The 23,819-nt window shown below is 41.9% G+C and overlaps 1 long non-coding RNA gene across 1 annotated transcript; it reads right to left on the bottom strand.

Annotated features, from left to right (window-relative positions):
• Nucleotides 1–12,823: 12,823 nt before the first annotated feature.
• LOC109280564 (uncharacterized) lies at nucleotides 12,824–23,517 on the bottom strand. The gene is made up of 3 exons (XR_002086942.2): nucleotides 23,158–23,517; nucleotides 19,861–20,004; nucleotides 12,824–18,234 (listed from the first exon to the last, which is right to left on the bottom strand). It is a non-coding gene; the product is annotated as an uncharacterized LOC109280564 (long non-coding RNA).
• Between the last annotated feature and the right edge of the window lie 302 nt (nucleotides 23,518–23,819).

The following is a 23,819-nucleotide window of genomic DNA, read 5'->3' as shown; positions in this document are numbered from 1 at the left end:
ATATACATAGCCTCATGTGACCTGTTGCCTATAGGAGTTTGTGTGCTGTAACTACATTAAGTCAATGAGCCAGTAGGCTCAGATGAACCTCTGTTCTCTTTTATTGTACACCTTAGGGGACAGGAATATAGTCACAGAATTACTATAGAATTAGGAGTTTGGGTTTTATTCCTGGTTTGGATCCAGATGGACATGAATGGTATCATTTAGCAAGTTAACTCTCTCTGTACTTCTATTTGTCCATTTGTTTATTGTGGACAGTGGGTTTGTCTACAATGAGACACTTAATGCACAGTAGACTAGTTGTACTGAGCATTAGGGCATTGCAGAAGAAGCCACACTAGCACACTAACATGCAGCAGAATTAGTCTACTGCACATTAAGCAACATAAAAAGACCATGTACCTTTGCTACTGCACAGTAGCCTTAGCTACTGCATTTATTGTGCATTTATGTAGTAACTCAGAGGTACTAAACTTAATGTGCAGTAGCAAAGGTGCATTAATGCATGTGTAGACTTGCCCAATATTCCTTACTATCTCACAGCTATGTCATGAGGCTTAACTCATGGATGTGTGTCAGCTATTTTGAGATTCTATGCTATCTATACCTAATATGGCATGTGAAAGCCCAGAGTTTAGATTAACTTTGAATTCCATTATGTTCTTCATGCCACTACTATACCATTCTTAAGTCAGACTATGAATATCACTGTATTTCTTTTTGTAAGGTATTCTCCTCATCTGATCCTAAAGACTTCTCTTTCCTTGATTTTCCATTTGTGACACCCCAAAACAGAAATGCCACATGCTCCTTTTGGTTCAGGGACCCAATCACATCTGACTATCCTAAAGAATGGTTGGAAGGTGACACTTGTATTTGTTTTCTCTCTTTTCATTTGTATTCCCTCCCTCCTCCCCAACCACCCCCATATATACATAAAATTACAAAAATGTATTGAAATCTCCTCTTAGACAAGTTATACAGATAGTTCTGAATTTTGCAAAGTCAAACCAATACTTAGACATTAATTATAGAATTAATTTATCAATGTCCCTCTTTAAAATTGAAAATGTATGTCTCAGATATGCAATAGCATCCAATAATACAAGCCAAGACACCACTGAGTTCAGGAGAACAAGACTGAGTCACCATTGACTTCAGTGGAAAAGGACTGAGCCCTAAATCCCTTATCTAATTTTAAAGAAGCTAGGCAGGTGGCATGCTTTCTTCCAAATTCATGTCTTATTCTTTTACTCGTGAGCACAAAGGTTGTTATTGCAAACCTTTTGAATTCATTTTTTAAATTGTATTTTAGTTATCTATAACCTGGGGACAAGAGAGATGAATCACATTTCAGAATTTATTCACCATCATTAATTGAACTCATTCCTGGAAGCCTGGGAAGCACTAAACTGCTGGAGTGTAACAGTGAAAATTAGTGATTTGAATAGAAGAATCATGAACTTTGGAAAAGAAAACATTACCTATCGGTGGCACTCACAGAATGGCCCCTTGCAGAAATTAAATAAGATTAATGAAGGTGAAGTCAAGACAAACAACAGCTTTTAAAGGCCCCTACATGTCTTATTTTGTAGGGAGCAGAAACAAAAAGAACAAATCAGTCCCACTAAAAAACTCAAACTTATGCATCTAGGCCTAATATGTAAAAAACAGGGAAGTGTAATGCATATGTCACTTTGTTATACTGTAAAAAAACCCTTCCAAGATAAGCTTTCCTTTTAAATTTTAAAATAGTTTAGATTGCATCCAAGGGTGCAAGTAACCATCTCACGCTTCTGAATGTGCTTTAGAGGGCCAGGGCTGGGATTGGGGATGTGGGGCAGTGACAGTACAGGGCTGGGGTCTGCGGCCAGGGTAAAACCATGATCTGCTGCCCACATATCCCTGTGTTATCTGTGTTTTCCTGAAATTAGGCAGAAGGCATGGCAAGGTGGCACCTTATAGACTAACTGGGTCAGAGGCATAAGCTTTTGGGCTATGTATAGACAGTCAAAAAACCCAAGGCAGAATTGATTCAATCTAGGCAGCATAGGTTGAACCGATAACCAACTGAACTGACATTCAAGTTTTCCATTGGGAAAGGCAGGGGGAGGCCTGCACTGACCCAAACCAGTATGCAGGGGGCGGAGGGAAACATGCTAGAGCACATCTCCCAGTCTGCTGGCCATTGCCACCCAGCCAAGTGTCCCCAATCCCCTGCTGCCCCCCCCACAGTGGATTAAGGAGCTGCCTGCCTGGGTGCTGGCCCACCTTGGAGAAGCCTCCCCCTCAGAGGTTTTACCCCAGCCTGGGGTCCCCAGCCCAGACAGCCCTGGGGAGCTGACAGAAATGATCCCCCTCCCCCTTCCCAGCTACTGATAGCTTCAGCCACTGCCACAGAAGGGAGGGAGGAGGAGTCCTTGGGGCTGGGTGCCTGCCCTGCCCCCAGCGTGGAGGCACTGGGGAGCCCCCATCTTGGGGGTTTCCCCCACCCCAGCCCAGGGTCCCTCAGCCCGGGGCAGCCTCAGGGAGCTGAAGGGAATTCTTCCCATCCCAAACCCCAGAGCTGCTTGCCTTAGCCCCTGCAAGTCTCAGAGATAGCCCAGGGTAGCCTCAGGGAGCAGAGGGAAATCATCTACTCCCTGCAACTGGTTTTCCCTCAGATTCACAGCAAATGATGCAAAACTGGCCATGGAGGAGCAGGAGAATTTCCTTCTGCTCTCTGAGCCTGCCTGAGACACAAGGGGGCTAAGGCAAGCAGCTCTGGGGATCAGGAGAGGAAGAATTCCCCCTAGCTCCCTGGGCTGGGAGACCCTGGGCTGGCATGAGGGGAAGCCTCCCAAGGCCCGGGGTCAGTGCCCCCATGCCCAGCTGCATGGGCAGGCACCCTGCTGAGAGGACTGCTTCCTCCTCCCTCCTGTGGCAGCAGCAACCAGCAGCTGGAAAGGGGGAGGGGGAGGGCTACAGAGGGTAGAAAAGCCCACAGCACAGGGGCTTTCCTTCCCCCACATGTGCTGTGTAGACCCTGACTAGGGCTGGTTTGGGGGTCTGCTCCCCTGTCCCCCCCCATCCGTATGTGCTGATGGATGCAGGCAGGAAGCAGGCTAAGGAGCAAAGAAGTGAGGCACTCCCTGCTCCACTGAAGCAGACAGCTGCAAAGCATCCTGGGATGCTGGGGGACTGAGTTAATGTGAACCAGGAAGGGATCTGGGACAGAAGTTCCATAAACTGGTTTGACCTAAATCAGTTAAGTCTAATACTACATCCAACTATCTTAAACTGGTTTTTGGCCATTTTGAAAGCAGTTTATGTACACTGAACTTGTTTTGTTACAGATTTAAACCAGTTTCTGATTACTTAAGCCAGTTTATGTGTAACTTCTGTCCCTAGCCTTGTAGGCTACAGCCTACATTGTCAGCTGCTATGAAAACTGTAAATGCTACAAGAACCATAGTAGATTTTTCCCATTTAGTGCTACGGGATGAACAAAGAAGGTAGGCCAAGTGTCCATCCCATGCTTAGGGCACATCTAGCCCCTGTGACTCAGAAGAAAAATGTTAAGACACTTGTGTCTTTCATTGCCAGGCAGCTTTGCAATAGCTCTAGTGTAAAGAGCCCAGTGTTCTAACTAAGTATCGCAACAACTAGAGAAGGCCATTACCCAGTAAACTGACTCAATGACTCTGGGGGCACGTCTACATGTGCAATTAATTTGAAGCAATAAACTCTGGTGCATATCATGTCAGAGTTTATTGCTCCCGGGTGCAATGTTTGAATGTGCACTGGGAACTGCAGCACATTAAGATGGGTCCAAGCAGCCCTGGCTGGCAAGGAGCCTGGGAGGTGAGCCTGCCAGCCCAGGGCTGCTCTAACCTAGCGTAACAGGCTGCAAAGGGGCTGGCTGGGGCATGAGGGTGCTCCAATGTGGGGCTGGCCAGCAGGCAGCCTCTGCACTGAAGCACCCTCATGCCCCAGCCAGCCCTGAGAGCATCTACACATCCATTTCTGCCAAGTAAAGAACTCCTGTGGCAGAGTTAATTGGTTTACTCCATCCTAATAGCACCGCATGTATAGATGATGTTTTACTGCAGAGCTAATTAGGGAGCTCCTCAGTAAACATCTCATGTAGACATGCCTAGTAAGTGGTTGTTTTTTTCTCAGTGGTAAAGTTGTATTGTAGCTGGAACGTATAGAAGAATACTCCTATATGCCTGCATACCAGCTGGCATCAACATAGATCTATTGTACTGTATCTTCATATAGATTATTCATTTCAAGCTCTGCAGGGCAGTACGTGTAGTTATTTAGGTATCTTGTCAGCACTGGGGATACTGCTGGTGCAGAATGCTGCTATTTCTATTAGGTACTTTCTCTGACCCTCCCTATACCTACAGTATTGAGCATTTTGAACTAAAATTAGTTTACCTCTACTAGTTGACCTCACAACAAAGAGGAGTAGGGAAACATGATCAGCTTTTACAGAGAAGGAACCCAGGGAGACCAACGCAGGCACCTGAAAGGTAGGTACACAACCTCTGTTTGGAGCCTAACTCCCCTGGACATCAATAGATCTACCTATAGATAGGAATTAGTAACCTAAATACCTTTGAGGATCTGGGCCTAAATGGCCTGTTCAAAGTCCCACCCAGCTGTCACACTGTAGCAGAGAAGGGAATTGAGCCCAGGGCTTACAAATAAGAACCCTAGCCCAGGGGAGCTCAACTGCCAGCCTATGGGGAGCCATCATATCTGGCCCACAGGGCTCCTCAGAAGTCAGAAAATTTGGCAATAAGGGAGTGGTGGCAATTAATATGGCTTCCCTCTCCACTACCAAATTCTAAAACTTAAGCCCCACATGCTTGGTTGGATCCAGGTCATACTCCCTTTCCACTAAGGAAGTGGACTGGGGCTGGGCCACACTGCTCCCCCTACGCCCCCACCCCACCAGGCCAGGTTAGGGTTGGACTATGCCTCCTTCCACTCCCCCCCACCACGTGCCCAGGTCATACCCCCTCCCCTCACTCCATGGCCAGATGGTGGCCATTGTGCCAGCCCTGAGGTGCTAAATTAAAACCATCATCTGGCCTGCAGTCAGACCAGGCACTGCCCATCCAGGCTGCAGGGGAAAAGGTTGAGCACTGCTGCACTAGACCACCCCTTCTTTCCTTTGTTAATGCTATGTAGCCCGGGTTTACACGGGTTTGTACTTCCCTCTCCAATTGAGAGACTTATTGGCAGGGCAGTGTGCTGTGGAGGGACACAACAGCCCAGTGGCTGCCTCTGTCCCCTATAGAGTCAGATCCAATCAATCAGTTACTTAACTATATACAGATTTATTATCACAACAAAACCATTAAAGGGTAAGGACATATATATATAATCTATGTACAAGTTTACAAAACAAACCCTATAATATGTATATATATGTGTGTGTATATATATATATATATATATATATATATATATATACACATACACACACACACACACAGATATACCACACCCAGTGGGGGGGGGGGGGGGGGAAGGCAGCTCCCCTGTGGGGACCCTCTCTCCAGGGTAACTTACTACTACTTCGCAGTCCCGGAGGGTTGCATCTTGTTCTCCAGGTCAAGCTCTGTACCTGCTAGGTTTTCCTGCTGCCTGACTCTGGTGCTGCCATCCTGCCTTAGGGCCACAGGCACAGCTGTGTGTAGTGGGCACTTCATCTTATGTTAGGGGTTGGAGGCCTGGACAGCCTTGTGCAGCCCCGGGGCTTGGTCTGTTCCCGGACCCTCTGGGCTGTGTCGTCTGCACTGAGCTGCTGCCCCGTGTCAGCAGCTATAGACCTGAGCCACCTCAAGTGGCTCCCAGGGTCTCTCACCCTCCGTGCAGCGCCTTCTGCACCGAGCTCCCAGCCTTGTTCTGGGGGTTGAGGACCTGAGCCGCCCCAGGGGCTCCAAAGCTCCTGCTCCTTGCACTGGCCTGTGCACCGTGTCTCTGGCCGCACACCAGAAGTTGCAGACCCGAGCCACTGCACACACCTCCCAGGGTCTGGACACCGTGTGCTGTGCTGTGCACCAAGAACCTAACTGCTGGAGCCCTCCCCCCCGCTAATAGAAGTCTTCAGGGGCTCTTCATGGGCTACTGCTTTGACCTGCTGAGCATCTCTCCTCAGCTCTTCTAAACTCCGCTCTTCTCAGTCCTCGACGCATCTTCCTCATGCCAGGCACACAGCTCCTTTTATATGCTCCACGGCTCTGCCCCTGAAGTCTTCCGGACCTGACAGTTTGCAGTCTTCAATCAGGTCCAGGAGAGCTCTTCTCCCCCTCCCCTCAGAAAAGGGGCATGCTGTTATTTCTCTTGCTGCCTCCTGACTGTTGGATGGGCTCCACCAATCAAAACAGCAGGATCTCAAGCCTGGGATTCAACCCAAGCTCTGAAAGGTAAGCCTGCTACAAATAAAACGCTCAGCAGGCTTGATTCAAAATGGCATGAATCTATCAGCTCCATTTCAGAATTACCCTCCAGACTGGACCCTCCATAATTTTGCAGCAGTCAGTTTTAAACATGTCCTGAACAAAAAGCCAAACCACAAGGCCAGAATGAATCCATCTATACCCAATGCAGACTGATGAAGGTGCATCTGTCTTAGCCACTATTCTAGTTACCTTACTGATCCAGGGACTGAGAACATCTCTGTCAAAGAACAGTTCCCAGACCAGGGAATCTTTAACACTAATGGAGATCATCTCTAGCTTCTGGGGCTAGACTCAAGTTATATTGCTTATGGCATTAGTCTGCCATTTGGTAGTGTATTCTAATATGCATATGCAGAAATTCAGTATTTAGAAACATCTCATCTCTCAGGACAATGCTATTATTCTAACTTCCACACCTACAAACAAATGAAGTCTCATTAACAGCATTTGATATCTTGGCAGCAAAGCTTCAGTATAGAAGAATCATTCTCCATAGTTACCAAGACAGCATAGCTTTTAGGTATAAGAAATGCCCTGATTTATAAACCCACAATAGAAAACCCATCATCTTCCTGACAAGAATATTGTAGCAATAACAGTATACCAGCTTTTGAAATCCTGCACTCTTTGGTGATCTGCTCCAGTGAGGTTCTGCAGAGATCCATTACCTCAAGAGGCCAAGGTCTGAACTGAGCAGCAAAAAACAGAAACGTGATCTCTGTCAGCCTTCGCCTGACACTTTCAAAACTAACACACACAGCAACATAATTGACTGCTTTTGTTCAAAAGCCATCAGATGACTGAACATGCATAGCCATTTAATTACTCTTTAATCAGATGGCTTTCTCTGTGATTTGGAGAAGTGGGAGAACAGAACATAAAATCTCTGACCATACCCTTGGGGCTACCAACACAAAACAGCTAGGGGTTCAGAGTAGTGAACACAATAAAAAAAAATGGGCACTGGAATTAAAAGTCTCTTCAAAGTATAGGATATCTCACTCAGTGACTCCTTTTCCACCCCTCCTCCCAACTCTGTGCATTTAGTCATTTACTTTTTTTTTTGGTTCAAGACTGATTTTCAAGTAAACTTGCCTCATTTCACTATTTGATTTCCAATGCCCATTCCCTAGAATACCAATTGAACACTGTGAGCAGAGCCAGATTTAGAGGCAGGCAACCAGGGCAGCTAACTGGAGCCCCAGGTCATGGGGGATACTACTGGATTAAGATAGCACAGGTCATCAAGTGTGTGTATGGGTGGGAGATAGGAAGGAACCATGCTTTAGTCTCTGCACAGAGACTCCACGAATCTAATGCCAGCTCTGCCTGTAAATACTAGATCCAAGAAGAAATTTGGGAAGGATCCTCTCCTATCCATCTAAAATGATGGCGAAAATTCTTCCTGCCAGAGGTAAGGCACACTGGGACAGGATTTGCAGAAGTAATTATAATTTCTACTCCAGAAGTACCTGACAGTGGGCTTGTGCAAAGCGGCTAGTATTCGCTTCGGATTCGGCCGATTCGGGGGACAGTGATTTGAATCACCAAATTGAATCACTGTCTCCCGAAGATTCGAATCACTGTCCCAAATAGATTTCGCCAAATCACCCAGGCCCCCATCCCCCGCCTGCTCTCCCAGCCCAGCAATGGCTGCCTCGCCCGCCCCAGCTCCCAGCCCTTTGAAAAAAAAAAACAAAAAACCCGACTCAGCAGGTGCTGCCAGGCAGGGGGCGATCCCTGCTTCCCCCCACTGCATGGGGGCTCTGCATGAGCCCCCTAACTCCCCCCTGTTCCCCTAGGCCTCCCATGGCTACCCCCCTGCTGCAGCTCCAGCCCTTTAAGAAAAAAACAAAAACGAGAAAACCCCCAACCTCACCGTTCCTGCAGGTAGGGGGTGATCCCCGCTGCCCCCCACTGCCCTGTGCTGCATGGGGGGCTCTGCATGAGCCCCGCAAAGCCCCAAGGCTGCTGCAGGAGCAGTAAGTCCCAGCACTTTTCTCATTTTTTTTTTCCTTAAAGGGTTGGAGCTGGCCTGGGTGGAGTACCTGTCAGGGAGGCTAGGGGAGCAGGGGGGGAGTGTCAGGGGGCTCTTACAGAGCCCCCCATGCAGCATAGCACAGCGAGAGGCAGCAGGGATCGCCCCCCCCCCCACCCACCCAGCAGCACCCAGTGAGTCTGGGCTTTTTTTTAAAGTACCGGGAGCTGTGGCTGGCAGGGCAGCCATGGGGGGGCTGGAGGAGCGGGCGGGGGTCAGGGGGGCTGGGAGAGCAGGCAGGGTATGGGGCCTGGTAGGGGTCCCCCCCATGGTCCCCTCCCCTCCCCCAGCTCCCCCTTTCCCACCCCTAGTACTTACCTGCATGGAGTCTGGCTGCAGCTCCCTGCTGCAGCCACCAGGGGCTGTTCAAATCATCAAAGCTCTCCAAATCTTTTCTGATGATTCAGAAAGCTCTGAATTGATTTAGATCTTTTAATTGGTCCCCTGATTCAATTCAGAAATCAGAGATTTGGCTACTAAATTGGGCCGAATCTCCTCTGAATCAAATCACCACCTGAAGCTTCACACAGCCCTACCCAACAGCCCCAACCACAGTTGGGCCCCATTGCACAAACACATAATGAGAGCTCACACTCTAACTTGATACATACATACATACATACATACATATATATATATACACACACACACACACACACACACACACAAAGTCTGGGAAGGACAACACATGCATACAGGTATGAAGCAACTCACCAAAGATCATGTAGCAGGTCAGTGACAGAGCAGGGAACAGGAGCCAGTTCTCTAAAATGCCAAGCCAGTGTTCTACCCATGCTCTCTCAGAAGATGTTTGAACGGAACAGCTTGTAGTAGTGCTGTGTTGGGCTTGTGAACATTTGAGTAATTTATTGGATCTTTTTCTTTGCTATTGTAAGGGATTGGGGCATAGGTGGTCTTGCCTAATGGTTAGACCACTAAGGGAAAGCAGAGGCCTGGGGCTGAGCCAGAACATGGAAGCCATATTACCAAACCAAGAGGGAACTCCAAATGCAAAATCCACAATATGGGCCAGGGTCAGGGGATCAGATGCCATGTACCAATCCAAAGCATAATCCAAAGGTGAAGTGCAAGAGCAGAACCAAACTGGCATCAGGATCCAGGAAACAGATCCACAGGGAAATCCAAAGCCAAAGTCCAGAAATAAGCCTAAAATCAGAGTGCAGGAACCAGAAAGCTTGCCCCAGCAGAACTATTGACTGGTCTGCAAACCCAGAGACCCAGCTGGTGTTAAATGGATAGGCAGCACTCCCAGTAGCCAGCCAGGATGCTTGCTGCTCCTAAACTGGAACAGAGATCATTAACTGAGGTTTAGTGCAGGTGTGGCTGCTGTGGTACTTGGTCCAGGCTGGCCTACCTGCTCAGTGCCTGACAGTACTAAGCCAGGTGGTCGTCCTGATCAGAGTCCTTGACAGCTATTTTCTGTGGCTTCACTGGAAAGCTGACCAAGCTCTTTGGAAATATCCATCAGTTTCCCTAAGTGTCTAGTCTTACTACAAAAAAATTAACAGCAAACAAATTAATAAAAAAAGGGTTCACCAAGCTTTGCAAAAGTAATGAGTAGTGAAAAACCCAAACAATTCTTGCAGTAACTTTTATTTCTCAGAAAAGTGGAGTTTTTATTTGTTGCTTTGTTATTGTGCATGTTGTATGCATATCCACACAAAGTTTGATAAAAGACATTCAAATAAAATTAAAAAAATAGGTTGTTCATAACACACTTTTAAACATTCATATAAATATTTAGGTATCTAACTGCTCATTCATTATAGATGCCATGCTTTTAAGGCCATACTCAGCTCTGATTTTCAAATGTTGGACCTTAATGTTTAAATGGGATATTTGAATATCACATTAAAGGATATAAATATAAAAACTGAATGTAAAATTTGAAACTTTTGGTTGTACATTTCTGGCCCCTCAGCATTGTCTGTTTAGGTTACACAGTGCCTTTAAGATATTAGTTTTAAATACTGGGTGCCATAATAAACAAAGAAGTCTTTCTTGAATCAAATGAATACAAACTCACAAATAACGTGAGAAGAGACCTTAGAAAAGTACACAATGATTGTGTCACAATCAAGATATCTCACAATGTTAACATATTCAGACTCTACTTCCCTCACCAAAGTATGCCAGATGTTCATCATCCCGGAAAAAATACCCCCTTCCACATGCTGTCTACTCCTGTAAACTTTAATTAAGTAGTGCTTGCACTGGATGTTTTGACATACAGCACTTTGTTTTGTTGGGGCCTAATTTATGCTTCAGTTCACGGAGGTTCTGTTGTACAATCAGCTCTCCATGACGGTTTTAGGATAGCTTATTAAATTGGTGACCAAAAGGTTCCGCTAAGTAGCATCTCTGCTGATAGTTATTTTTGGACAAAGAGTCTGTAGAAGGTTTTACAATATAGGGATATTTATTTAATTATTGTGAGGACCACTGGTCCATATTCTTTGGGATTCAAAAAGTTATTTATTAAAAAGTAAGCAAGGCTATAATGTACTGAGTTTTTTTAAAATTTACATGTGATCAATATTGACTGGATTCTACCACCATCAGTTACATTGCTGTGCGCTGTGGATCAAGCCATGGGCCACAACTTTGAAAACCTTGGTTTTATTGCCAGCTCTTCTGCTAGCCTGAGGGCATGTCAGCACAACATGCTTAACTTCACATAACATAGTTTACTGCTAAGTAAGCATGTGCATCTACAAGTGCACATGCTTACATCACAATAAACTTCCCTAATACCAAGTAAATTTGCTACCTGCAAATGCAAGTAGCAAATTTACTCAGTGTTAGTAAAAGCGTCAGAGCACTCATGTAGATGCCTGACCAGGAGCCAAATCTGCTCCCGGTCAGCCATCCACCAGGGAGCTGCCTACTGCTGGGGAGGGTTCTGCCAAAGGAGCCCAGGTGAGGACTATGTCCCCTTGCCGTGACAGCAGGGAACTCCTAGCCCCCTGCTCCCAGACCACGATAGGATCCTCATCTTCTAGCCCCTGCTCCACCATCACAATCAGGGAGTGGGGTGCTGGGAGACCCTTATCTCCCAGTCCCAGCTCCATGACCACAGAGCTGGGGATGGGAGATAAGGGCTCCTAGCCTGAGCCCCGTGACTGCAGAGTTCGGGCTGAAAGATAAGCATCTCCTAGCAGTGACCCCGTGGCTGTGGAGCCAGCTGGGAGGTCCCTGCTGGTGGAGGCTAGGTAGCTTGTTCCCCCACCCAGCTCTGTGAGCACATAGCCAAGGGGAGAACAAGCTCCTTACCAGCACTCCATGCCCAGAAAGTTATGGCCTTAAAGGGGCAGATCTGCCCTCTGGTGACAGGGCTAGGGTTCCCTATTACAGGCCACTTGAAGTAGAAAGGCATTGGACAGTCAGTCTCTTGAATGGTAATGTGCATGGAGAGGGCATGTTTACAGAGGTTTAGGTAGCACTATTTATTAAAAATAGTAGGAGGGTATTTAGAACTATTTGTTTTATTTAGATGTGATGATTCATTGCTTTGTTAGTTATATCATATGTGATATTATGAGTGAAGGTTTACAGACCATTAGGAACCTACTCAAATCATGATATCATGGAATCACAAAGTTGGGTGACGTGCACAAAATCTATGGGGCAAAAAAACTCACTAAAAATAAAATGCTCCCCAGTGGGAGCCAACAGTCCTCATAGCTGCTGCAGCCAGGCTACGCAGCCCACTGCAGGGGAAAGGGGAGAGGAGGGCTGCCAGCATGAAGGGGAGCAGGCAAGATGGCTGTCCCACCCACCCCTCATCATTGATCAGCTAAGAGGGCTGCCTGTCGTGCAATGCCACCCGTCATCAACCAATCAGCAGCGAGGGGTGGGGCCACATGAGACAACCCTCTTAACCAATCAATGGTAGGAAATGGAACTATCAGGGCCCCTTGGCCAATCAAAAGCATGGGGGGAGCCTGCCACGATAAGCCCATGAAAATGGTGGCCAACCCCACGATCTGCCCTTGCAATTGGTCATCTGCCTCCTCGATTTGGGTAGGTCCCTACCTATAATCCCTCCTCTTTCAGCAGAGTTCAGACTCTAATGAGGTTCCATGTCAGCAGAGAGAAGTCTGGACTCAGTAGTATCTTTAGGATCCAAGCTTTCCTGCTTGTTTGTTATATAAAATAATAGGTAATTCTATATTTGGTGACAGTGTTTTGGCTTTTTGTCAGTTGTGAAGATCTTTTATGGTTCTTTATAGACACACATGGACCTCTCATAGCTTATTTTTATTTTTCAGTTTGGTCATGCTTTTTTTGCTTTTCTTAAAAAAAAAAAAAAAAAAAGTAATTTAGAATTGGTTTATATTTAGCCAGGAAGGATTCCCTGTAGCACCTTGATATTTTAAATATCACCTTTCCAACAATGATATATGCATCTGGTTCTATGAAGACATTTCTTAAGCAAAATCACCAAAACATATTATGAGTAATAATAAGAAAAAATAGTAGAAACGGCAGACCCTTGAACCTTTAGCTTACAGAAGAAGGACTGCCTCAGTTCTGAAGAACTACTGTTTTCGACAATAAATTATTCCAGAGTATAAGAAGGAAAATATTAAAATATACAAATCAATAATATACTTACCAATTAATCCATTTCTTAACTGTTTTCTTAACAGCTCCTCTTTTCTCTAGCTAAGAGGGGAAGTTCTCAACTTGAAGACATGGAAAAAAGTTTGCTAATGTTTGAGTCCTTTTAAAGAAAATGTTTCTTGCCAGTAGCACATTTTATATCTTTGAAAACAGGACCAAAACTAATAACTTCATCATCTGCACTTCTGTGTTACCTGTTAGACAAGTGTCTTATATTATTTCACAAACATGAATTTCAATTCGCACATGCTTTGTGATCTAGGAAAATATTATCCCCCTTTCACAGCTAGGGTGACCAAGGCAGAGACAAATAAAGTCCTAACCCAGTTTTATAAAAGTTCATAGCAGAAAGCATAGTAGAACTTCTGCCTGTCAGGTTCTGATTGCCCAGGGCTTTAGAGGCAAGACTCTCCCCCTATGGAAGACTGTATTTTTCATTACCTTTTTCAAAACCAACCACTCTGAAACTTTCTCTCCTGAGGAGAGTAAGCTCCTAAAAGTAAATGACCAGCAGTGTGTGGAGTATGAAGAGGCATTGAAAAGATAAAGTCATCTCTAATCAAGAATAAATAAATAAAGATTTACCAGGTGTTTATAAAACCACAGACAGAGAAGTCAGGCTCTCCCATTTATTCTCTGTTGTATTACGTGAACAACAGAACATCTAATGAAACTGAAAGACAACGAATGTAAGTGTGTTTCTACAACATATAACTAATTTGTAGAACTCATTGCTTTAATAAGATTCAAAAGATGGTTAGACAGTTACGTTGAGTGTAAACACATGCCTGGTTTCATTAGATAGAATATTTTTAAAAGGAAGGAACACTCATGCTTTGTGGCATAAAACAAATCATGATTTGTAGAGCATTAGGAAGAAACTTCTCCATTTGGCAGCTTGATCCCTGACAGCCAGTTCTTAAGTTCCAATCATCTTCCACCAAATAATCTGTTAACAGCTACTGTTGGAGACAGCATACCAGACTAGATAAGACATCTGGTATGACACAGCCTTGTATTTTTAAGGCATCATGTTGAGAGGTCTTCCAAAACTGTTCTGCAAAACACATTGATAACATTTCCTCTGGAGATTTCATCTTCAAAGTCAAGCTCAGACTCTGTTGTAATTGAGAAAGCAACGATAGTAGAATTTGACTGTCTGACCCATACGAAAAATATCATCATAGATCAGGGATTTAACAAGATTTCTGTAGGCTCTAAAATGACTAATATGGAAAGGGTAGGCTTCTTCTAGGAAACGTAGTTTTTTTAGAATGAAAACGGTCTTCTTCATCATCTGAAGTCTTAGAGCTTACCTGTCTCTTCCCTTACTGTCTTACATTAAGTAATAAGTAACGTTGCAATTAAACAACGGTGCTCAAACTCTGCTAGCTAATTTTGATAGTTTTGATCTGTGGTTCAGCTATTTGTAAATATTAGAAATACCATTAAAAAGAACTGCCTCACAGTACAATACCTACAGCTAAAGGCAAAAAATGCTAGAATCCTATGATTCAACTTGCAGGTTCTTATGGGATCATTTGTAAGATTTGATGGAGCTCTTATGGAACTCTGCACATTTTTTCAGAGCACTTTGAGATGCAAATGAAGCAAAATTCCAGCAAATTTGAGATGTCTGCAGTGCTTCTCAAGTGTCTTAGAAAAATTAAAGGCAGAACTTCTTAGCTCCTTTACTTTATCCATCAGCAATGTTTGCTCACTGCCAAAAGAATAGTAAGTTTTATTCTTCTTGTAGTCTACTCAGACAAGATAGATTTTATTTTGGGAAGATGTTTGGCTTGTAATGTATCGTACCCATTGAAAGTTGTTTATGTCTCCTTTCGTTTGTAAGGTTTTCCAGAGTCTTCAGTAGTGTCACAAGATATATTTCATAGCATACTCATAGAAGAGTAAGCTTCTTAAATTACTGTGCAAGTCCCTGAAACTACATAAAAACTGCAAGGAAGTGACATACTAGTTACAATGCAGTGAGGGTTGCATTCTTATAATGCTTGCTCCATATTAAATACTGCTGCTCTGTGCGTGACTTGGCTCTCCCTCTGCAAAAATCACTACTACCCTTCTTTCTTTTCTAACCTTTTTGTCCCTTGGGAGAGAAAGCAGAGAGCTGAGAGAAATGAAGAAACATTTAGACAGTATACACTTTGACTGTAAGTCAAGATAACTTTTCAGTTCCTAAGGAAGTATGACAGGATTTTTTTATGCTCATTATCATAAAGGACATTACCAAAGGCTTTGCCAAAAAGTGGTTCCTACATGAACCAGAGAAAACTATATTAATTTTCTGAACAAAAAAAAAAATTACCAACTTCCAAACAATTCAAGAACTACAAGAATGTATGTTTTATTCTGATATGGGTTTGTGTGTGTTGGCTGCTTTAATTTTTTTTTTACTGAACTCTGTAGTAAACCAAATGTAAAAGCCTGCTCAAAAATCAGATAAGTTCAAGAGGAGACCATATAAACTCATGGAATGACTCAACAGGAAGAAATCATATGTACAGTCAGGCTAATCAAAAATTAAAACAAGTCTATAAACAAAAACGAGTTGCACAAAACTCTCTCAACCACAGGTTCATTTCACTCCAATGGCCCAAAAAGATGGGATTATACTGAGTTTGCCAGAAGAGTGGCTTAAAGGTCAAAGCATCAAGTTACTCCTTGGAAACACAGATTTGATTCTCTGCACATTCTCACCTTTCTCTACTTATTCGGGGGATAGAGAGAAAACTATATGAATGTGCCTCTGCTTTCAGACAGGATGTTAAAACCCTAAAATCTCGTTTTCTCTGTGTGGACTTGAGATATAGCCCATGCATTTTTCATCATACATATTGATTACACTGATATCTTTATCTAAATTTCCTTGCCTCACTGTTGTTCAATATGCTAGTTATTCAACTGGTGGCCACTCTCTATACCAGAAACAAACAGAAATGTCAGATGTTATCCGTGTCCTAAAAACAATGAATCCTGGTATTACAACAAAAGAAGCATTGGTACAATTACTATTGTAAAACTGTTTTAATTTGTGCATAGATCCTCTCATAATGCAAGTCAGAATGAAAAGTCTTCAACAGTAGATTAAAAAGGTGAACATTTAACACTCTAAGAAATCTTGCAGAGAAACTGTATAAACTGATTTGCATTACATTTGAACAAATATTAACACTTGCACATTTAACTATATACAACTTACACAAATATACTTAAAATTAAAATTTTAGACACATTTTAAAAAGTTGGACATCTACCTCTGAATGGTATTTAGCACAGGAGATAAAAAAGGCAGATCCTGATCTGCCCAACAAAAGGGTACACAATTCTGACAGATCCCTTAGCACAGGCAGTGGGAGTAAAACTTACCCACACGATAATCACATCCTTATAGAAATTGAAAACGTATGTGAAAGTCCTGGTGGTCCTGCAAAAATATAAACTAATAAACGATTTCTTGATTCAGTGTCATCATTCATTTCTTTCATTTGAGAAATCAGAGTTTTAACAGGACATACAAAGATTGATGTTTTTTTCATAAAAGGATATTTTATGAAATAGTGAAATGTGGCATATTTCTACCTGATAAATGTGGAGACCTGTAAACTTTGAACCCATTTTGGCCTTTGTTGCTTGTGACCCTGTTTAAGTGATTTATTTTCTTTTAACAACTGCAGGCTGCAGGAGGTAGAATATACTGTGTAGATCTTTAATTCTGTTGAAAATGAAATAGTTTAAACACAGAATGGCTGACATCAGAAGCCCCTGTACTAAGAAGTCATATTATATTCATTTCAGTATCCTTTTAAGAGAAATATTTATGATTTGAGAAAATATGTACTTTATAAAAGGAGACTAGAGCAGAACTTTGGAGCTGAGGACCATTGTTGGCCTACTATCCCTAGCTGTGGGACAGTGCCTGAATGGGCTGATCTAGGGCTCTGGACCATGGAAGCCTAGGCTGTCAAGGAACTGGGCTTGCATACTGGCATGAAACCAAGAAGCTTGCCTGGTATCTGGAGGAACACTGCTGACATTGAATCATCCCTCCAACAGGTTTATATACTAACAAACTGGAATATTTTGAGCAATTTATGTTTTGTCAGAATTTTTATGACTGGCTCTAACTAGAATGTCACCTTTAGTTAGACCCACTCATACTAACTCAACTCTCTCTGGCTCACTTCAGAGTTACCATACATTTGAACAATGTGCAGTGGAGTCTAACTTGCCCAGGATCAGGAAATGTATAAAATGGGCTAAATTTACACTGTGTAACTCTCTTTATCTTATGTGAGGGGTGAGGATTTTTGTGGGTGATACCTTTAATTGACAACATTGCATAGCTGGGATCCAATAAAATATATCCCCACAAAAATCCTTGCCTCTCACCTATTTCCTGGACTATCACAGCTATAACATCTCTTTAACTTACACACTGTTCCACCTCCACATATGTGGAGATCTCAGTCAAGTCCCTAATACTTTCCGCATACAGAAACTAGAAATTTCCTTATTATGAGAATACCATTTGTCAGGTAGCTTCCCTGGTAATGTATTGTACCACGCTCCAATACATATATGCAATGATTGCCTATTGCTTTTCAGGCGGAGTCTAAGGGGTTATTTGTAATTATTAGGATCGCTCTCCCCACCTCCTTTTTTGTTCTCTCTTTTTGGATTATCATTAGAAAACAAATCTCATTAATCAAATAATCCTACTAATGTGGACTTAACCTATACTATTCAAATCCTCCCGAGTTTGGAAAAAGATATAGCACACACCGTTTTCTTGATGCAGGATAAGCTTTCACCAGCTTGATAGCAAACGGTAACATTATTTGGTAATTTTTGATGTATTAAAATGACATGTAATATATGTTTTTCTTTTTACAGAACTCCTTTTAAGTAGTTATTAGAATGGAATTAGTACAGGAAGGTTCTGGTATCTTTACTCTCATTGAATAGTCACTTTCTCCTCAAGAAGTTCCATTGGTGTCCACTATTAGTCATTGTGAGTAAATGCTTGGAAATCTGACCCTGCAGGTATTGATGAAAGGACCATTCCTGTGAATAAAATTACTGTCAGTGTTATTGTTCCAGGTTTATGGAACTTTTGGCTTCCGTAGCCACTGAAGGAACACATCTCCAAATATATGCAATATTTTTTCTCTGTTCTCAGTCAAACTGTAACAAAATGAGCTATTTAAGAATATTGTTAGCAGCTAAAAATATAGCAGAGAATCAAATTAAATTATCAGTCATTAACCAAAAAATATATCTTGAACTCTATTTTCTAGCATCTACAATAATTCTCTTTAGTACATGTGTAAAACAGCCATTGACTTCTAGGTACAAAAGGAATTTATTTAGTAAATTTGACCTTTTTTCTGTGAACAAATTTTGAATATTCCAAATGTATCTTTCAGTTAAAACTACTTGCTACATAGATTGTGCAAAAATACAGGTTATGTTGTTTAAATGTTGACACAATGTGTATGTCATGTGGTATGTTTTCATTCCTTGATTGGATGACCACTATGCCTAGACTCAGATCCCTAGTGCAAATACTGCAGCTTACTAAATCAATGTTTGCTTCTGCAAACTTCCCAGCAGAAAATTTATTTGCCTGAAGAGAAATGGAAAAACAAATGTAGTCAAAGCAACTTTGTTTAAAAGTTCAGAATTTTAAAAAACTCCTAAAAGGTGTTTGCAGTATTTGTCCAGCGCTATTTGTAAATATATTTAGCAAATAGGCTGTTTCATACCACTTAGTTTTGTCTGTAAAAATCTCCAATGCTGAGGGTTTCTCTTGTACAGTTTTCAAAGGTCAAAGTTGAAAATTTCAACTTAAGATTCTATTGAGCTATAGTCACTGTGCTTTTGAAAGCCATTCCATTATCCATAGTTATAATCTTCACTGACTTTAGAAGTAATTGCTTTGCTAAACAAAAAGGAAGTCTGATTCTAATTTGCTATCTAGATCTGCATTCTTATATTCTTTTAATAGATTTTTGAACAAGTTATCACGAGAATCTTCCTTCACTCAAACATAAGTGAAAGTTTTATCTTACTTCGGATATCACAAAAATAATTTATTACAAAGGAAACAAAACCTTTTGTCTCACAGTATATTTCTTTGCGACAGCTGTGGTATTTCAACAAAAGCACAAAAGCTGTGATGGTCTGGACTGCAATCAACCATTTTTAATAGGAAATTTTTACAGACTTTTAATAAGATCTCCTAACATAATTTATGAGGAGAGGTTTTGAAGTGAAGAGGCATTGTTTGGCAAAGTGTTCTTCCTCTAATCTCAGGAAATTTAAATAATCGAGTGCTCATTTCCTCTAAACTTGGGATTTCTCCTAAAAAAAAAATGGTTAAGAAAAACACCTGCTACACCAGCACCAAAATAAGCGTATCCATAGTTCCAACAACATATATATTTGTAAAAGGTTTTAAAGACAAATAGTTCCATCTAAGATCTAAATTCTACGATATACTGAATTTTACCCGTTATAGAAGATTTTTGCTCTTTTATCTACTTACAGCTGGTACGAGTTTGGAAAGTGCAATGATAGATTTTAAAAGTCTGCATGATTAGGATGGATTTGAAAGAAGCACAGAAGTGTAGATTATTTACAAACAGATTAAGAGAAAACCAGATAAGTACCAGAAGTTCACATACTTACTGAAATCGTTCAGATTTACAGACACTGCAAAACTTGGCTAGGAGTATTACAAGAACAGGCTTCCTAATGAGATCTCTGATGTGTCTTGCAAGAATAGGCTCTCAAAGGATATTTTGGCATTTTCCCTTCTAGTCCCAACAAAAACTAGGAAAAACAGAGGAATGGAATGTGAACAATGATTTTTTTAAGAATAAAGTTAGCCAAGAATTTCTGAGCATTAAATAAGTTTTGATTGAAAGTGTTTCAGCTTTGGGTAAAGGTTTGAGTCAGCCCTTTTTTATCTGCAGAAGCTACCATCCACAGTTCACAGTTAAAGGTTTTCCTACTTCTGTAGGAACACCATGCAATCACCCCCACCTACAGAAAAAAAACCCGAAGAGTCTTCGAAGGAAGCATTCATCAGCTCAATGACAGAATGGCTTCAATGAAATCACACTAATCCTCCCGGGCACAGCATGTCAGGGACCTCAAAAGGGCTCTTGGCAGCAAAGATAATATACTGTATTTTCTTGTATACAACACATACCTTAAACAGCTGCTGGAAATTACACTGTGCATTATATGTATGAAATACAGTAAGAGCAGTTTCTGCTTTAGTGGGCAAAAGTGAAAGTAAAATCTGCATGCCACTCAAGGAGCAGAAAATGAGCACACTTGGATCCCTAGCTACTCCTACTTAGTTACTTACTATTGGGAAAGATCTTTTTTCTTCATTCTGCCTTTCAAAAACAAGATACATATTTTATTCCAGGACATGATGCATGCAAGAAAATATGGTACTTATAGGCCTGGGATCAGGTGGAAGGAGGGAAAAGGCTGAGTTAATTTCATTGCCTGACTTCAGACTAATACAGCTAACTAGGTCTCTCATTTTACTGATCAGTTGTCACAGGGCTAGGAGAAAGTCATGTGCAATATACCACCACCCAAAATTTTCCCCAGGCTAGCTCAGTTTTCATTTCCTCATTTAGCAAAGATACCGACAGACAGACTACAGAAAGAGCACTCCCAGGGACTGGAAAAAAAAGAAAGGTGTCACCACAAAATCTTTGCTGCGGAAAGGACAGCGCCTTGCTCTCCACGCAAAATTATAGGGAGGATGACTCAATACTCTCAACCCAGCCTCTCAAGCCCTCAGTCACAGGTGCAGTCCATTGACTTCTGAGAACTGTTTGCCTTTCTGAAGACCACTTGTGTCATGTGTATGAGTTTGTGGGGTCTGGCCCTTGATGCAACTGTGTTTCTTTCTTTTACTGTGGCCCTGGAAGGTGAAGGACATGACATCTATTTTGCTTTAGGCTCCATCTCTCACTTTTTTTCAAGCTCTGTCTACATCAGGTTTATAACAGGTGTCTATCACACATCCCACTCTGCTTTTGTCCTTCACCTCCCCCTCTCCTCACCAGCTAAGTTGTAAATAATTTGGCCAATGATGTGTGTATGTATACTAGATTCTTCTGAAATGATCTGGCCCTTTCTGTGTACTCTCTCTGCTCTGGTTCATATTCCCTGCTGCAGGGGGTGGGGCCTGTAGACATTCCACCATGAAGATATTCTTGATCTGCTCCCACTTGTTAGTATTAGTAGACTGCAGAGAGCCAGCCTGTCAGGTGGCTGCATTCCACTGCAATCCTGGCAGCTTTTGCAGGGATGTCTGGCATCTTAGGGCAGACTTTTAACCCCATTCATGCCACAATCTGTCTGAGCTGCATTCACTAAATGTTTAAAACTCCAGATTCATTATACAATTCACTGAAAAGTTACATTTTCCTCAATAACTGAAATATATTATTTTGCTAAACTTGTTATAGCAGTGCTTTAAAAATACATACAGAGAGCAGTGTTCTTGATTTACTGAAAATCACCACAGTTGTTTAAAACTTTCTAAAAAATCTGTTTATCTGTAAAATACGTGGCATATACAGCAATTAATGGTAGCATGATTTGACAGTGAAAAGATTTTTATCAATAGGATTTGGAACATGCATGATTTCTGTGTGCGCCACATTTTACATGCAACATTTTAGAAATGTTTCACGGAATTTCTACAAGGTGTTATAGGCTCAGACAAAACGCTCCACTGAGAACAGGTCTGGGACAGAACCAGGGTGTCTATTTATTATCATTCACATCTTCAACACTACTGCTACAGGCTTGATGACACTGCTGCCAATATTCCAGCAGACATGCTGAAGCAACAGCTGCACAAAGCTGGCAGTATATCTCTACAGACCTTGGGTGTGGATTCTGTCTTCCTCAGCTCACCCAGCATTCCCAACACAAAATTAAAATAAGCCAGCTTTCTGTAGGGGAAGTGGAATTTCACCCCAGTTTAGTAAAGTGAACTTAGAGCCACCAGGTTTGTTTTAATAAGGACTGAGAAATTTTCATAAAAGGGAACTTTCAAAATTACAAAGGTAACAGCTGCTCTTTTTAAAGAACAGTCTAATTTAACTTCCCAATGCTGTCTTTTAATCTATATAGCTCTCAACGTAGGACTAATTGTAAATTACTACTTTTCCTGACTGCTGCAGGATTCCGATTCTTCCTCCTAAAGCACAGAAACTTTCATTTAATGTTCAGGGCAACATTGGAACTCAGAGTTTCTTAACATGAATATTTTAAATTAATCTATCATGCATAAAAAAAACTATTAACTTTGAATGCTATTTCATTAGTGCTTAATCTCCATTTTAATGCTACATTGTTTGTAGCATCTGAGTTTGGAGTATGTTTTGCTGACAGCAGCACGTTCCTTTTGCTAAACAGCTTTTACACTTCAGGAAAGCACCCTCGGTACTGCGATCAGTAAATCACTATCATTTTGTTCATACAGCAAATAATTTGTTTAAACTTTTGAAACATAAAACAAATCCAGGCACTGTGAACTATACCTCACCTTGTTATTTCGCATTACAAAGCATTAGATCAGCAAAATGATTCACACTTTCTAGCATTAAACAATACAAAACATAGGGTTACAGTAACAACCTCAAAGTTCCCATTAAAAAGTAATCACTTTGGCTCTTTTTTCCCGGTACTGCTCAATTCCATTACTGTTTTTTTTTCCCCCCACAGAAATATGTTTTGAATTACCCTATGACTTATAGGATATGAAAAAGCTCTTTATTACTTGCTAACAACTACTCTTGCCTAGCCATAATAAGCCAGGGCATCCTTCCCTACAAAAAAAGAAGCATGTTATTAAACAAGACTCTGGAAAGATTTGAACCCAGTTGTCAATCTCACGCTCCAAGAGTTGCCTATATGAGCTACTCCAGTGCTTATGTTCCATACCTTCATGCTGGCTCTTGGCTTCTTTGTTCCCTTCTGTCCTGTTGGTAGCACAGCTCCTCCTAGGTCCTTCCTACTGGACAGTTTCCCCAAACCCTTTCCTCTTGTGTTTTGGAGGATTCCACAGTATTTAGGTTGTTGTTGAAGATTAGGAGAACAGTTGTCCAACAGTCCTGCCCTCTCCAACCACACAGGCCTTCTGTAGAGGAAGTGATGTCCCTTCCTTCCATAAGCAAATCTGACAAACTTGCCTGTGTTCTTGCGCTTTCTGCAGACAGAAGGTATAACGGAATTTTAAGCATGTTGCAATTTTCCAAACCTCATTTTTTTCAAGTGCAATGAAAGCCAGGAAGCAGCTTATAGTATGGTGCTACTTCCAGTAATTTAGGGGAGGATTTTCAAAAGTGATTAAGTAACTTGAGAGCACTTTGAAATTCCTACTTTGGTGGATACTTATTAGAAAAATGTTTATTAAAAAAGTAACAGGAGAAAAAAAACAAAAATTGGATTTGGTTGTTTTATTCCCTTACCCCACAAATGTGTTGTACTTTAGAAAACTCAGGAATATCAAGTCTTGTCTCAGTTAGTTTGCTGAAGATTTCTTTTGAATATTTCAGTTATGTGAACTGGAAATTTTCTCAACCCTTAACAGAAGGGGCATGCCA

The sequence above is a fragment of the Alligator mississippiensis genome, chromosome 2, assembly GCF_030867095.1.
Source record: "Alligator mississippiensis isolate rAllMis1 chromosome 2, rAllMis1, whole genome shotgun sequence".
NCBI classification, from domain to species: Eukaryota; Metazoa; Chordata; order Crocodylia; family Alligatoridae; genus Alligator; species Alligator mississippiensis.
Note: the sequence above shows the minus strand (reverse complement) of the source record. Positions and strands in the feature narration are given on the sequence as shown.